The sequence below is a fragment of the Eurosta solidaginis genome, unplaced genomic scaffold, assembly GCF_040869045.1.
Source record: "Eurosta solidaginis isolate ZX-2024a unplaced genomic scaffold, ASM4086904v1 ctg00001291.1, whole genome shotgun sequence".
NCBI classification, from domain to species: Eukaryota; Metazoa; Arthropoda; class Insecta; order Diptera; family Tephritidae; genus Eurosta; species Eurosta solidaginis.
In genome coordinates, this window is record NW_027137054.1 from 226,131 (window position 1) to 239,512 (window position 13,382).

A 13,382-nucleotide genomic window follows, 5' to 3' on the forward strand; every position below is an offset into this window, starting at 1 on the left:
TTGTGTGCCGGGTGTGTGGGCACACGCTCAGCTGCTTTACGACATTGAAGGCCCACCTCAACCTCCACATGGGTTTCGCACCCTATAAGTGCAGCTGCGGGAGGCGATACCCCTCGGCTTCCTCGCTGGGGTTGCATCGCCAGCGAAAGCATAGCTCGCAGTAAGCGGGATCAAGTCGGTTTCTGGCTTTGGTGGTGTGTGAATGTAATTTTGAACAAATAAATGGTAATTGTTGGACGGTGAATGGACAAAGTTTTTTCCTTTTTTTGGTTGTTTGGTTTTTTTTTTTTTTTGTGTGTCCCGAACCATGGCGGTTGGTACGGTGTGTCGGGCACCTCCCTGGTCCGCGTAGGACTTTTTTTGGGTTCCAGGCTAAAAGGACTGACGAAACTGTGTCAGAACTTCAAAAAAAAAACACAAAAACAGTTTCTATCCTGAACATGTCTCGGGACATATTTTGTTTATGCTTGACATTTTGATTTTTCACTAACCCGTCAACAAAGAAAACCATGCAAATAAAGTCGAAAATCATTTCGGTCTCGAGTGGTTGTTCGGGTCCTAACACTCTAGTTGTTGGATACCGCGGATCCGCTTTGTGATCCCATGGGGTCGCGCGCAATGTGTTCACGGCGTAAGGAAAGACACAAGCAAATGTCATCGAGTGGCAACCTTGATTCGTTCATTCAAAAATGTCATTCATTCATGGAAATGAGTATACCGACATTTTTGAATGAATTTTCTTTATGAAGAAAAAATGTGCTGGGTAAGTATACTAGTATCGTTCCCTTTTTATATTTTTATAAATTTTCCTAATTTTGTATTCTTTTATTTCATTTCAGGTTCACAGCTACAAATTGGGTGGTTCACTGGCAAACTGCGATGATACTACAATTTCATTACGCAGAATGGTACACACATTTACTAATAAAATAATAGGTGTTTTTCACGCGCAATCTTTCGCAAGTGGACGACGACGCGAAATCTTTGGTTGGATTGCGCGCCAATACGATTTCTGTTCTGTGAGAAGGAAGACTGTTTTGAATGGATCCTTTTGTTGGCTGGTTTCAAGAGGAACAGGAGGGTCCAGCATTACGCACATGGTGTAAAATTTGGGAGACCACAGCGCATGATATGAGCCAATTGTTAGAACAACAAAGTCAACAATGACAACAATTACATAGTGGTGGTAATAGTAAATTAAACGGCGCATCTTTAAGTGCACGCGATCGGGATTCTCTACACTGCAGGTTGGTAACGTAGGATTGCGAAATTCAATATACAATCATAATAATAATAATAATAACGGTAGTAGTGGCACAAATAGTAGTGGTAATACATCCAGCAACAACTCAATTGATTCAACACCAAACAACGACTATATTACAACAGCTACAACACCAGTTGGTGGTGGTGGTGTAGGTGATACAACAATCAATACAAAAATGCCATCTCACGATCGTCCAAGTTATTATAATCCATCACGTAGGAAAATTGGACGTATGGTAGATAATAAGGTAAGCACATTTAACCTCAGCAGATATATGGATAAATTAGTAGTAAAGTACAAAGGTTGCCCCTGGCGAGTGCCAAGTTTTGAATATGGACGCGGAATTGTTGGTTTACATCAGGAAATCGAACAATTTTATAATTATGTATTGCCCACCCCACCGAGCATGCTATACGCAATGAAGTTGTACAGCACCTAGAAGCGGTGGTACACTCAATCTGGCCGAAAGCGATTGTGGAAATATTTGGCTCATTTCGTACGGGCCTATTTCTGCCCACATCGGATATTGATTTAGTTGTGTTAGGACTATGGGAAAAGGCCCCACTGCGAACTCTCGAAACAGCACTGATTGCGCGCGGAATTGCCGAACCACATTCAGTGCGCGTACTTGACAAAGCGTCTGTGCCCATCATAAAGCTCACAGATCGCAAGTAAGAGTAGATATATCCTTTAATATGCAATCGGGTGTACACTCGGCCGAACTAGTTAAGAAATTTAAACAAGATTATCCAGTGTTAGCGAAACTGGTGCTCGTGCTGAAGCAATTTTTGTTACAGCGTGATCTCAATGAAGTTCCTACCGGTGGCATTTCCTCTTACTCATTAATATTAATGTGTATAAGTTTCCTACAATTACATCCGCATCAAATAGACCATGATAAGGCCAATTTAGGTGTACTGTTGTTGGAGTTTTTTTTTTTTTGAATTTTATGGGCGTAAGTTCAATTATATGAAAATTGGCATTTCGATAAAAAATGGCGGACGTTATTTACCAAAAGAAGACCTGCAACGTGAAATGATTGACGGACATCGTCCATCATTATTATGTATTGAAGATCCACTGACGCCGGGTAATGATATTGGACGTAGCTCCTATGGTGCATTACAGGTAAAACAAGCATTTGAATATGCATATATGTTGTTGGCGAATGCTGTGAGTCCACTCAACGAATACGGTAGTAATTGCGCTGAGCGTACCATCCTAGGACGAATAATACGGGTAACCGATGATGTAATTGACTACCGTGAGTGGATACGTGAACATTTTGAGCATCTTATTGTACCGAGTACGCCCAGAAATACCAGTGCCGTTAAGTTCATTCCGTCTATGCTACCACCTGGCGTTATCACACCCCCATTGCAACAGCATCAGCATATGCATCCAGCATTACAACAGCAACAGCATCAACAGAAAAAATTGGTATTTTGTTCTGTGTGAGATTTAGTACGCGCGAATGTGCGTAGTGCTTTCACTTGCGATACATTGTTCCATTTATTGTGACAGCTGAATGCTCATCAACACATGAAGGCCGTCAATTAGAACAGACAATACTTCCAATTAATGTCGATACGCTATTTCGCATGATTTTTTTTTTTTTTTTTTCAAAATCGATATTCTTTTTGGAATTTCATGCAGCGCGGAAAACTGAAAATATGTCTTTCAACGATTGGTTAACCAATAATGAAGGCAATCAGACACTTACTATTTATTTAGCTGTGCAATTATTGGCTTCCGTGGGACCCAAAGTGTCTAAGGTGACTGAAAACCAAGAGATGCGTGAAACGGGTGAATTGTATTCCATAGGTGTAACTAGTGTTAATGCTGGCATTCCATATGCCGATAGTTTCAATGTCTAAATGCACTATTGCCTTGTAAGAACTGTTGATGATCATACAATGCTGTCAGTGCATGATCAAGTCAAATGTAAAAAGTCGATATGGGGTGTTGTTAAAGGTTTTATTGAAAGGAATACATGGGCTGGTTTAGAAGAATACTGAAGACTATTTTTTGACGTTGAGATTGCATCAGGTAGGGAAAACGTTGCGTCAGTCTGCTACTTCCCCCCACCAGTGGTAAGGGGTGGCAGATACTGCGTGATGTGTTTGGTTTTGTTAGTTAAGGCCTCGCTCAAGTCTGACACTTCCCCCCACCAGAGGTAAGGGGTATCAGATACTGTTCGAGGTAAGGGGAGCATCCACCCGGTGGGATGCCCTCCCGCTTTCAATGACCTTTTGTAAGTCCGGCACTTCCCCCCACCAGTGGTAAGGGGTGCCGGATACTGCTCAAGGTTAGGGAACCTTTTCCCACTTCCAAATTTTTTTTTGACTTATGTGAAATTACGAAACGATTCCGTTTTTGATTGGGGTTTTGAAATTCCCATTCGTAATCCAGTAAGCGGGAAGAATCTAGTAGTCTAGTAGTAGTGATAATGGTTTTGCAAGTGCCAATATGTTGCGGGGAAATGATTCGGTTTCTACTGAACATTTCGTGATTGATAAGGTCATGTTGGGTTGGTCACTCTTTCAGAAATTGTTTAGAAAATGCCGCGCGTTGGACTTTTATTCAAAAAATGCAGTATGTTGCCAATTCGTCTTAGAACTTTAGATTCCAAGCTTTTGTGCTGTCCTGCTACACAGGGAGTATTCACCCTTTTAATCTGAAATTTCGGAAAGTTCTTGTCCGTCAAGTATTCATGGAAGCGTTCGAGAGGTTAATGTTCCGGCTCGAGAATGTGCAAACCCACATGACTCTTTATCGATTCACAAAACATTGACCAGAAAATTAAGACTCTCTTCCTAAACCTGTTGGCATTTATAAGTTTATTATTGTTATCATTTTTTGGAAAGGGATATGAATACATATTTAAATATGGCTGTCCCTATCCCTTGGACAAAAACTTTTGTTGGCCTCATGCCTTTGGCTGAGTGCATCTGCTTTCTGGGGTAGACCGTGGGTCTGTATTAGGGTTCTGGTATCCTCGCTGGGGGAAGCGAGTGACTGTGGGAAATTTAAATATACAAAAGGCCGAAAGCCCTTAGATTCTGTGGCAGATCGGTTCGCCCTTCTGCGGTAGGCTTTTATGATGTCCTCGTTATGGGATAACGAGTGAATGGGCTGGTTTCTGGGGTCCTCGCTTGGGGCGAGCGAGTGAATTTGGGGATTTTCTGGTGTCCTCGCTCTGCGGAGCAGGTGAAATTGGGTGTTTTCTGGTGTCCTCGCTCTGGGTGAGCGAGTGAATTTGGGGTGGTTTTTTGCAAGGGGCCCCCGGTTAGTATTATTATGAAGCCTCAGTTTTGCTTTTTGTTTTGCGAGCTTTTGGTAAGCTCCCATGCGTCCTCGTGTCTCTAGCTCCCTTTCCCCATTTCCCACAAGTAGCTAGGCGTAGGATTCCCCCTCCGGCAGACTCGGTACGAGACCGGGGGTGAGAAAAGAAAAGAAAAAATAAGATGTAGGATCGCCCTCCGGTAGACTCGCACCCTCACGAGACCGGGGTGGTTGATTATAATTAGGGCCTCGGGAGCGACGCAAGCTTAGGGATAGCGGGGCATCACGGCGCGTGGTTGAACGCGTCTTTATGTCCCGCGCTCCCTTTCCCCATTGCCATCGCGTAGTACGACTTTGGTTTCCCCTCCGGTAGACTCGCACCCTCACGAGACCGGGGGTTGATGATAATATATGACTCGGGAGAAACACAAGCTTAGGGATAGAGAGACACGAAGACGTGGGTTCCTTAATATGCTTTCGATGCTATCACTAACCGTGGGCCTCTAATTGTAGGTAGTCGGGGGAAATAGTGTTGTGGTTTTCTGGGGTTTTGTGAGGCGGAATTTTGCCCCTTACATTTCCTCCTCCTTGTCGTGGGACGGAAGGAGTACCAATTTCGAAATTGGTCTAGTTATTTGTCCCTTGGTTGTCTGGACGTCAACAACACGCACACGGTTGTCAGAGCCTGGGTGTATGTTGACGATCCTCCCCATTCTCCACTCGTTAGGTTGGAGGTTATCCTCCTTGATAACGACCAGGTCTCCGGATTTTAAATTGGATTGTGGGTGTTTCCACTTATATCGTTTCTGGATCTCGGTGGGATATTCCGATTTCCATCTTTGGCAGAAAGTATGATGCAAGGCCTTCATTTTTTGCCATCTGTTGACTATTGAGGAGGGTTCTCGTCACAGTTGAGTTCGGGTGGAGCTAACAGATGCCCACCCACGAGAAAATGGCCTGGAGTAAGCGGCTCCAGGTCGGAAGGTTCATTTGATGAGGGACTCAGTGGTCTAGAGTTAAGACATGCCTCTATTCGGCATAACAGGGTCGTAAACTCCTCGAAGGTATATTTATGGTCGGACGCGATTTTTTTATAATGGGTTTTAAAACTTTTTACCCCTGCCTCCCACAAGCCTCCCATGTGAGGAGCACCTGGGGGTATGAAATGCCATGCGAGAGTTTGGTGGCTATATTTATTCATGGTATCGTCCCTCGCTTCCCGAAGAAATGCCTTGAACTCCGATCGTAAGGATCGTGAAGCTCCGACAAAGTTTGTACCGTTGTCGGAGTAGACGTTTTTTGGGCATCCTCGTCTGGATACAAATCTGGAAAAGGCAGCCAAGAAGGACCCGGTACTAAGGTCGTTTGTCGCTTCAAGATGAATAGCTATCGTTGAAAAGCAGACGAACAAACATACATATCCCTTTGAGGTCCGACACCCTCTCCCTCGGTAGGACTTTATGTCAAAAGGTCCGGCGAAATCTACCCCTGTATTTGTGAAAGCCCTGGCAAAAGTGGTGCGCTCCGTGGGAAGGATGCCCATGAGTTGAGTTTGTGCCCGCTTCTTGTAAATAGTACACACTTTACATTTGTGGATGACAGACCTAATCATGGTTTTAACACGCGGTATCCAGTACTGAGTGCGAATAAAGCGCAGCATCAGCTGGTTTTCTCCATGTAGGGAGATCTTATGTATAAACTCAACTAGGAGTCTGGATAGCCTACAAGTGTACGGCAGGATAATTGGGTGTCGTTCGTTGTAGGGCATATCTTTGGATGCGTCAATCCTACCACCAGTTCTGATTATACCATCAGAATCGATAAATGGGTTTAAGGGTAAAATTTCACTCTTCCCATGAATTGGTTTCCCTGACTTCAAGTTGGCATACTCTGCTTGATAATATTTCCTTTGGCATATAGCTATCAATCGTTGTGACGTAGTTTCGATTTCATCCGGTGCGATTGTATGAGACTGCCTATTGAAGGAAACTCTAGTTTTGGGATGTGTTCTGCGGGCAAATCGAAAAAGGTAAGACATAACCCGCAGCGCCCTTGAAAGGTCGGAGAACCTATCAAGGATGTTAGGGTTGTTGTTTACTGACGCTGCATGAACCTTTATCCGCTTTTCCTCAATTGACGTGTTGTATTTGGTGTCTTGTGCTGACCAGTGGGAATTGTCTTCTTGCAGCCAAGAAGGTCCCTGCCACCACAACGAATTGTTGACCAAAGCTGACGCTAGTAGTCCTCTGCTCCCTAAGTCCGCTGGGTTAGATTCCGAGTCAACGTGAAGCCAGTCCTTATTACCGACCATATCGAGGATCTTGGTGATTCGATGTGCGACGAAGGTTGACCAAGTACAGGGCGGCTTGAGTATCCATGCGAGTACGATGGTTGAATCCGTCCAGAGGTGAACTTTTACTGGTCCCAAATGAATATTTCGGAATATTGATTCCATCATTTCTGCGAGAAGCACGGCGCCGCAGAGTTCTAAACGTGGTAGCGAGATGGTTTTCACTGGAGCTACTCTGGTTTTTGCTAAGAGTAAGTGTATGAAAACCTGATCGTCTCTTTTTACGCGCATATATATCGCTGCAGCATATGCTTTCTCGGAAGCGTCACAGAAACCGTGGATTTCTATTTCGCCTTCCGGGGAAAAATTTACTCACCGCGGTATCCGTATGTTATATATTTCTCCATAGTGTTGGGTGAAGGTTTTCCACCGTTCTAATGTATTTGGTGAGACAGGCTCATCCCATCCGGTGCCTTCTAACCAAATATTCTGCATTAATATTTTCGCCACTATGACCATTGGGGCGAGACACCCTAATGGGTCGAACAGCTTGGCGATGGCTGACAATATTTCTCGCTTAGTTAGTTTTTCTGGATCCTCCAGTGGTCCTGCTTTAAAATAAAAGAGATCGGAGTGCGCATTCCATCTTATGCCCAATGCCTTCACGGTGCTGGTGTCTTCGAACGCCAGAAAGTCTTCGCTTAGTCGATCAGTTTTCGGGATGTCTTTTAGAACTGCCTCCGAGTTTGATGTCCATTTCCTAAGTGGAAAACCAGCTGACTGTAGTGCCTGTCGTATTTCATCCCTTGCCTTAATGGTCGATGCGATGGTGTGTCCTCCCGCTAATACGTCGTCTACATACATGCATTCTCGCAGGATGCTCGATGCTGTTGGATGGGAATTTTCCACATCGTCCGCTAGCTGTAGGAGTGTTCTGATGGCCAGGTATGGAGCGCAGTTAACTCCGAACGTCACAGTCTTTAACTCGTAGAGGCCTATTGGTTCACTAATGTCTTTTCGGAAAACAATCCTCTGAAATTTGGTATGGTTGGCATCCATCCAAATTTGCCTATACATTTTTTATATATCGCTATTGAAGACATATCGATAGAGTCTCCAACGCAGAATAAGAATTGGGAGATCTGCTTGTAGTATTGGACCAGGTAGGAGAATGTCGTTTAGACTGGTGCCATTAGCCGTCGGGCTTGAGGCATTGAAAACGACTCGGACTTTCGTCGTTATACTTTCTGCTTTGACAACGGCGTGGTGTGGCAGAAAGTAATTATTTGTTTCATCTGCTGCGACGACACTGCTGATTTTTTCCATATGTCCAAGAGTCTCGTATTCTGAGAGTACCCTAATATATTCTTTCCCTAAGTCCGGATTTTTTATTAACCGGGACTCGTTTCGATAATATTGTGAGAATGCGCGCTTAAGGGATCCTCCTAAACTCAGCTCTTCTGAGTAGCCTTGCTTGAATGGGAGAGATACTATATACCTCCCATCTTCGTTTCTTCTTGTTGTTTCTTTATACAGCTGTTCGCAATATGCGTCATCTGCATTAATGCTTTTGCCTTTTGGCAAATTTTCTAACTCCCAGAAAGCTTTTAGTTGGTTGTCCAGCGCGACTTCGTTGTAAAACGACACTATGTTCTTTGTTGGATTCGGTGCTTCAATACGACCGGTTAGTATCCAACCGAACACTGTCTCTTGGGCCAGAAGTGTATTTAGTACATTCTTTTTTAGACCGCTTAGTATAATTTGGGGATATATGTCTCCACCAAGTATGAGGTCTACATCTTCATTGACGTAGAACCTCTTGTCTGCCAAAACTAAGTCTGGGAACGCCTGCATCGTCATTGTTTCGATATGGCAGGATGGCAGATTCCCAGTTAGTTTGGCTAAAATTAGAACAGGAGTAGTCAAGCTAAAGCATGGGTCCACTGGTGAACGTAGCTCGATGGTGGATGCCTCTTTCACTTGAGCAGATACTGCGTTGGTGATGCCTGAGACTTGGGCATGCATTTTCCTTGCCGGCAAATTGATTCTGCGTTTTAGTCGTTCTGTCATGAAAGAGCATTCAGACCCTGAATCAATTAGGGCCCGCGCGGAGAAGTCGGTACCATTTATTTATTTATTTATTTATTTATTTATTATTTAAAGTCGACGATAAACTATGGTCGACTGCATAATATAAAAGATATATAAATATACAACTCAAAAGATAAAATTTAAGATATATCGAGATTTCAACAATGTTATATTACAAACAAAGAAATATTAATGAACATTACTATTTAATTTCAAAATATAATAATAATAAGAAATATGAGTAGAAATAAGATCTTATGCCGAAATCTTATACTGGCGGAATGCATCAGATTCCGCTCAGCATGATATCGGAATGCAGTGGATTCCAATCTCCCTGTTGGAATGCATCAAGATTCCAATCAGCATGTCATGGGAATCCGGCGTGCTAAGAGTAGTGTAATGAGGATACGCCATCACAAGGCATAAAAAAGTAACATGACCTGTGTTGTTGGAATGCACCGGATTCCAATCAGCTCGATGCCTGACCCATAAGATTATACTGCCGGAATGCATACGATTCCGGTCAGTGACTCATGAAAAAGCATGTTTTTTACGTTGTTGGAATGCACCAGATTCCAATCAACACAATACTGTCTTGTTCCTGCTTAATGATACATGTTGATAAATGTTCCTCCATCCTTAAGCGAAATAGTTCCCGTTTTTTATCGAAGGAATAAAATGCCGGCAAATTAAATTAGCTTGTATCTCTTAAATTAGATAGGCAAGTATTGCATTACGTATAGTGGCAAAAGTACATTCAAGACTGATGCAGCTATACAAGTCATTGTAGTGCGTGCACCAGATAAGAAGAGGATTATTTTTAGCAAAGTTTCGTCGACAAAGGGGTAAATAGAAAGGAACGTAGTGTCTGGATACTCTTGGGGGAACCGCAAAAAACAAGCGGCTGAGGAGGTCCACGGAATCAATTTCTCCAATAATGAGCTTATGGATGAACAATACCCCCAGTAATATTCTCCGATTTTCCAGAGTGGGTAAGTTAATAAGAAGAAGTCTACTTCTGTATGGAGGAAGGTGGAGACTTGAGTCCCAATTAAGGCCGCGCAATGCAAATATCAAAAATTGCTTTTGAACTGACTCAAGACGCTTTATATGCTTTTGAGAAACAGGGGACCAAACGCATGAGCAATACTCGAGTATTGGACGAACCAGCGATGTGTAAAGAACCTTAGTGAGGTACGGATCATCGAACTCTTTAGCCCATCTTTTAACAAATCCAAGTAAACCCAAAGCTTTGTTGGCTATAGATGAAATATGCATGTTAAAATTCAATTCCGGATCAAAAAGGACACCTAGATCATTTGCAATAGATATACGCTCCAAAGGCGTACCATCTATTACATAAGATTTCAATGTTGGCTTCACTCGGTGAAATGTCATATGCTTACATTTAGAGCAATTTAAAGCTAGTAAATTTGTTGTGCACCAACATTGGAACGAGTCCAAGTCGGCCTGAAGAAGATCCAAGGAACTCAAATCGGTAGGACAGTAAGTGTAGCAAAGTTTTACATCATCCGCATACATTATAGTATGGGAATATAATATTGTCTGTGGCAAGTCATTAATGAAAAGGGCAAAGAGCAAAGGGCCTAGATGACTTCCCTGGGGTACGCCGGAGGAAACTCCGAACGATTCCGACAGATTGCGCTTGAACAGGACTTTTTGGGTCCGGTTAGAAAGATAGCTTTTCAGCCACATTAATAGGTGAAACGGAAAGCCCAGTAAATCAAGCTTATGAATAAGCAACTCATGGTTGACGGTATCAAATGCTTTGCTGAAGTCCGTGTAGATGACATCCGTTTGCTTGTTCGCTAAAAATCCTTCCATAACTATAGAGGTGAATACAAGCAAATTTGTAGTGGTTGACCTTTGACGAATAAAACCGTGTTGGCATGCAGATAAAAGACTAGAACACTGATATTGCAGTTGACTGGTGACAATCTGTTCAAAGACTTTAGGAATGACTGAAAGTTTAGCAGTACCCCTGTAGTTTTCAACTTTTGACCTACTACCTTTTTTATGCAGGGGTATAATAAAAGACTGTTTCCAAAGTGCCGGGAATGACGCAGATCCCAGAGATAGCTCAAATAATTTTAAAATAGGCTCATACATGTTTTCGGCGCAGTACCTAAGCACGCAACTAGGAACACCGTCCTGTCCCGGAGAAAAGGTGGGCTTCAAAGATTGAAGACTCTGAAGAACAATATTACCATCAATAGCAGGATTCCTAATGTAATTTGAGCTATCTAAGTGATAGGGATATTGACCGGAATGAAAACCACTGGATGAATACGTGGACTTAAAGAACTCAGAAAATAGTTCAGCAACGTCGTCATCAGTGCAAGCTTTTTTACCTCCAAAGGTTAATGAGGAAGGATACCCAGAAGTTTTCCGCTTTGAATTTACGAAACTGTAAAATTTTTTTGGACTTCTAAAAAATTGGGCTTTACAACAACTCAAGTAATTTTTATAACAAAGCTGATTAAGACGGTGAAATTTAGAACGAGCTATTAGATATTTAGAGAGGTCTGCAGATGCTCCAGATTTCTTGAACCTCTTATAAAGCCTAGATGTAATGTTACTAAGTCTGATAAGTTGCCTTGAAAACCAAGGGGGCTTATTCGAACATAGGGTATAGCGAGTAGGAATGCAGGTATCAAAGAAGCCATCAAGCGTACTGTAAAATATACAGATAGCTGAATCGTCATCAGTGCAAGCATAGAGATCCGACCAATCATGGGAAGCCAACATATCATTGAGCATAATGAAATTCGCTTTGTAGAAGCATCTAGATCAGGGACGAGACTGTACTTGAATCCTACGGGGTAGGCTGATATCAAGTGATATCTCTAGCATAGGGTGAAGAGGGTCTTCTGGAAGGGATAAAGGTGGTATTCGCGTAAGGGCAGTACCCACCGAGCCATCCACAAATACTAAATCGAGCATTTTATTTCCACTATTTGGAACATTGTTAATCTGTAAAAGAGATGAGTCTAACAAGCAATTGAGAAACTCATGTTGAGCAGTGGGAGTTAAAAAGTTTGAATCACTTATATTAACCCAACTAACTGTTGGCAAGTTAAAGTCACCAACAACAACAAGTCGATCGTTATCTCCCAACTGCGAATGCAAATCACAGATGGCCGAGCTATGACTAGCATAAACATCCATATCCGAACGAGGTGGTATATACGAACAGCAAACAATTACGCTATAGCTACCGAATGAAAGCCTAACTGCTATGAATTCGATATGAGAGATATTGTCCAGCGAAATCAACTCAGACGATAGGTTAGATTCAACAGCAATAAGGACACCTCCCGCTCTAGAGATGCGATCACGCCGATAAACAGCATATTTATTTGAAAAAACCTCAGAATTGTAATTTCAGGCTTTAGCCAGGTCTCCGTAAAAGCCACAACTTGTGCAGAAAAGTTGAAAGAATTAAGGAAGAATGGAACAAGTTTTGATCGTAAACCACGAACATTTTGGTAATTAATGAGAAGACGGGACAGATCAGCAATTACCTTTGTGTTGTTATTACTGTGTTCGTCATACCGTTTTTTGGCTGTAATAAAACAGGTTCGGCCCTCGCCTTTCTCGTGAACAAGTGAACCACAGTATGCTTGGGCCAAAAAGAGGAATCAAGTACCTTATCGAAATATTCATCTGAAAGGTATATTTTAAATGAGGAGATGTCTCTCTCATATTTAAAGTTAAATTTATACACATTGATTTTACTAGTGGGTGCAACACCAAGTTTAGAGCAAACGTAATGAGCAATGTCATTTTCGGTAAGCGAGGCGTGTAATCGGTACACAAATACAGCCCTACGAGGTGGCACGGCAGTCACCTGCAAAGGAGTAGCGGATAGCGCACCAGAGAGCTGGGAAGGTGCGGCCGTTATAGCGTTGGTTATCGAGCCCGTACTATTTTTTTCAGGTACACTTGTATCGGTAGCAACAACCCCAGTATCGGTAACTGTTATTGTTGGAGCTAAAGATACCGGTGGAGGTGTAGGATGAATTGGGGAGTCCAGCGAAATCAACATTGGTGACGTAGAGCAAACAGCCGCAAAGGTACCACTATTAGTTCGTGCATCGTTTAATTTGCCAGAGATCGTCTCACTGGAAGTCTCGACACAACCTTGTGGAGATTCTTGTGGAGATTCTTGTGGAGATTCCTGAGCTGCATTGTTCATAACGTCTTTGGTAAGCCTGTTCGTATCAGTCACCGCGGTTGAAGGGACATTCGTAGGAGGACAGCTTTGCCCCTGACTCGAAGACAAGTTGGAGTTATTGTTGGGCATACATTTCTTACGTTTTGGGGATTCAGATATCACTTTCAATTTTTTAAAGTGAGCCTCCATCGTTTTGAATCTTTCGTTAAGGTCACGAAACCCAATAAAAATGTTGTTGAACTCTTTCTGAG

At 42.7% G+C, this 13,382-nt stretch overlaps 1 pseudogene; it reads left to right on the forward strand.

The window, feature by feature from the left end:
- The first annotated feature begins 1,041 nt into the window (after window positions 1-1,041).
- LOC137236055 (non-canonical poly(A) RNA polymerase protein Trf4-1-like) lies at window positions 1,042-2,725 on the forward strand (annotated as a pseudogene).
- Window positions 2,726-13,382: the final 10,657 nt, after the last annotated feature.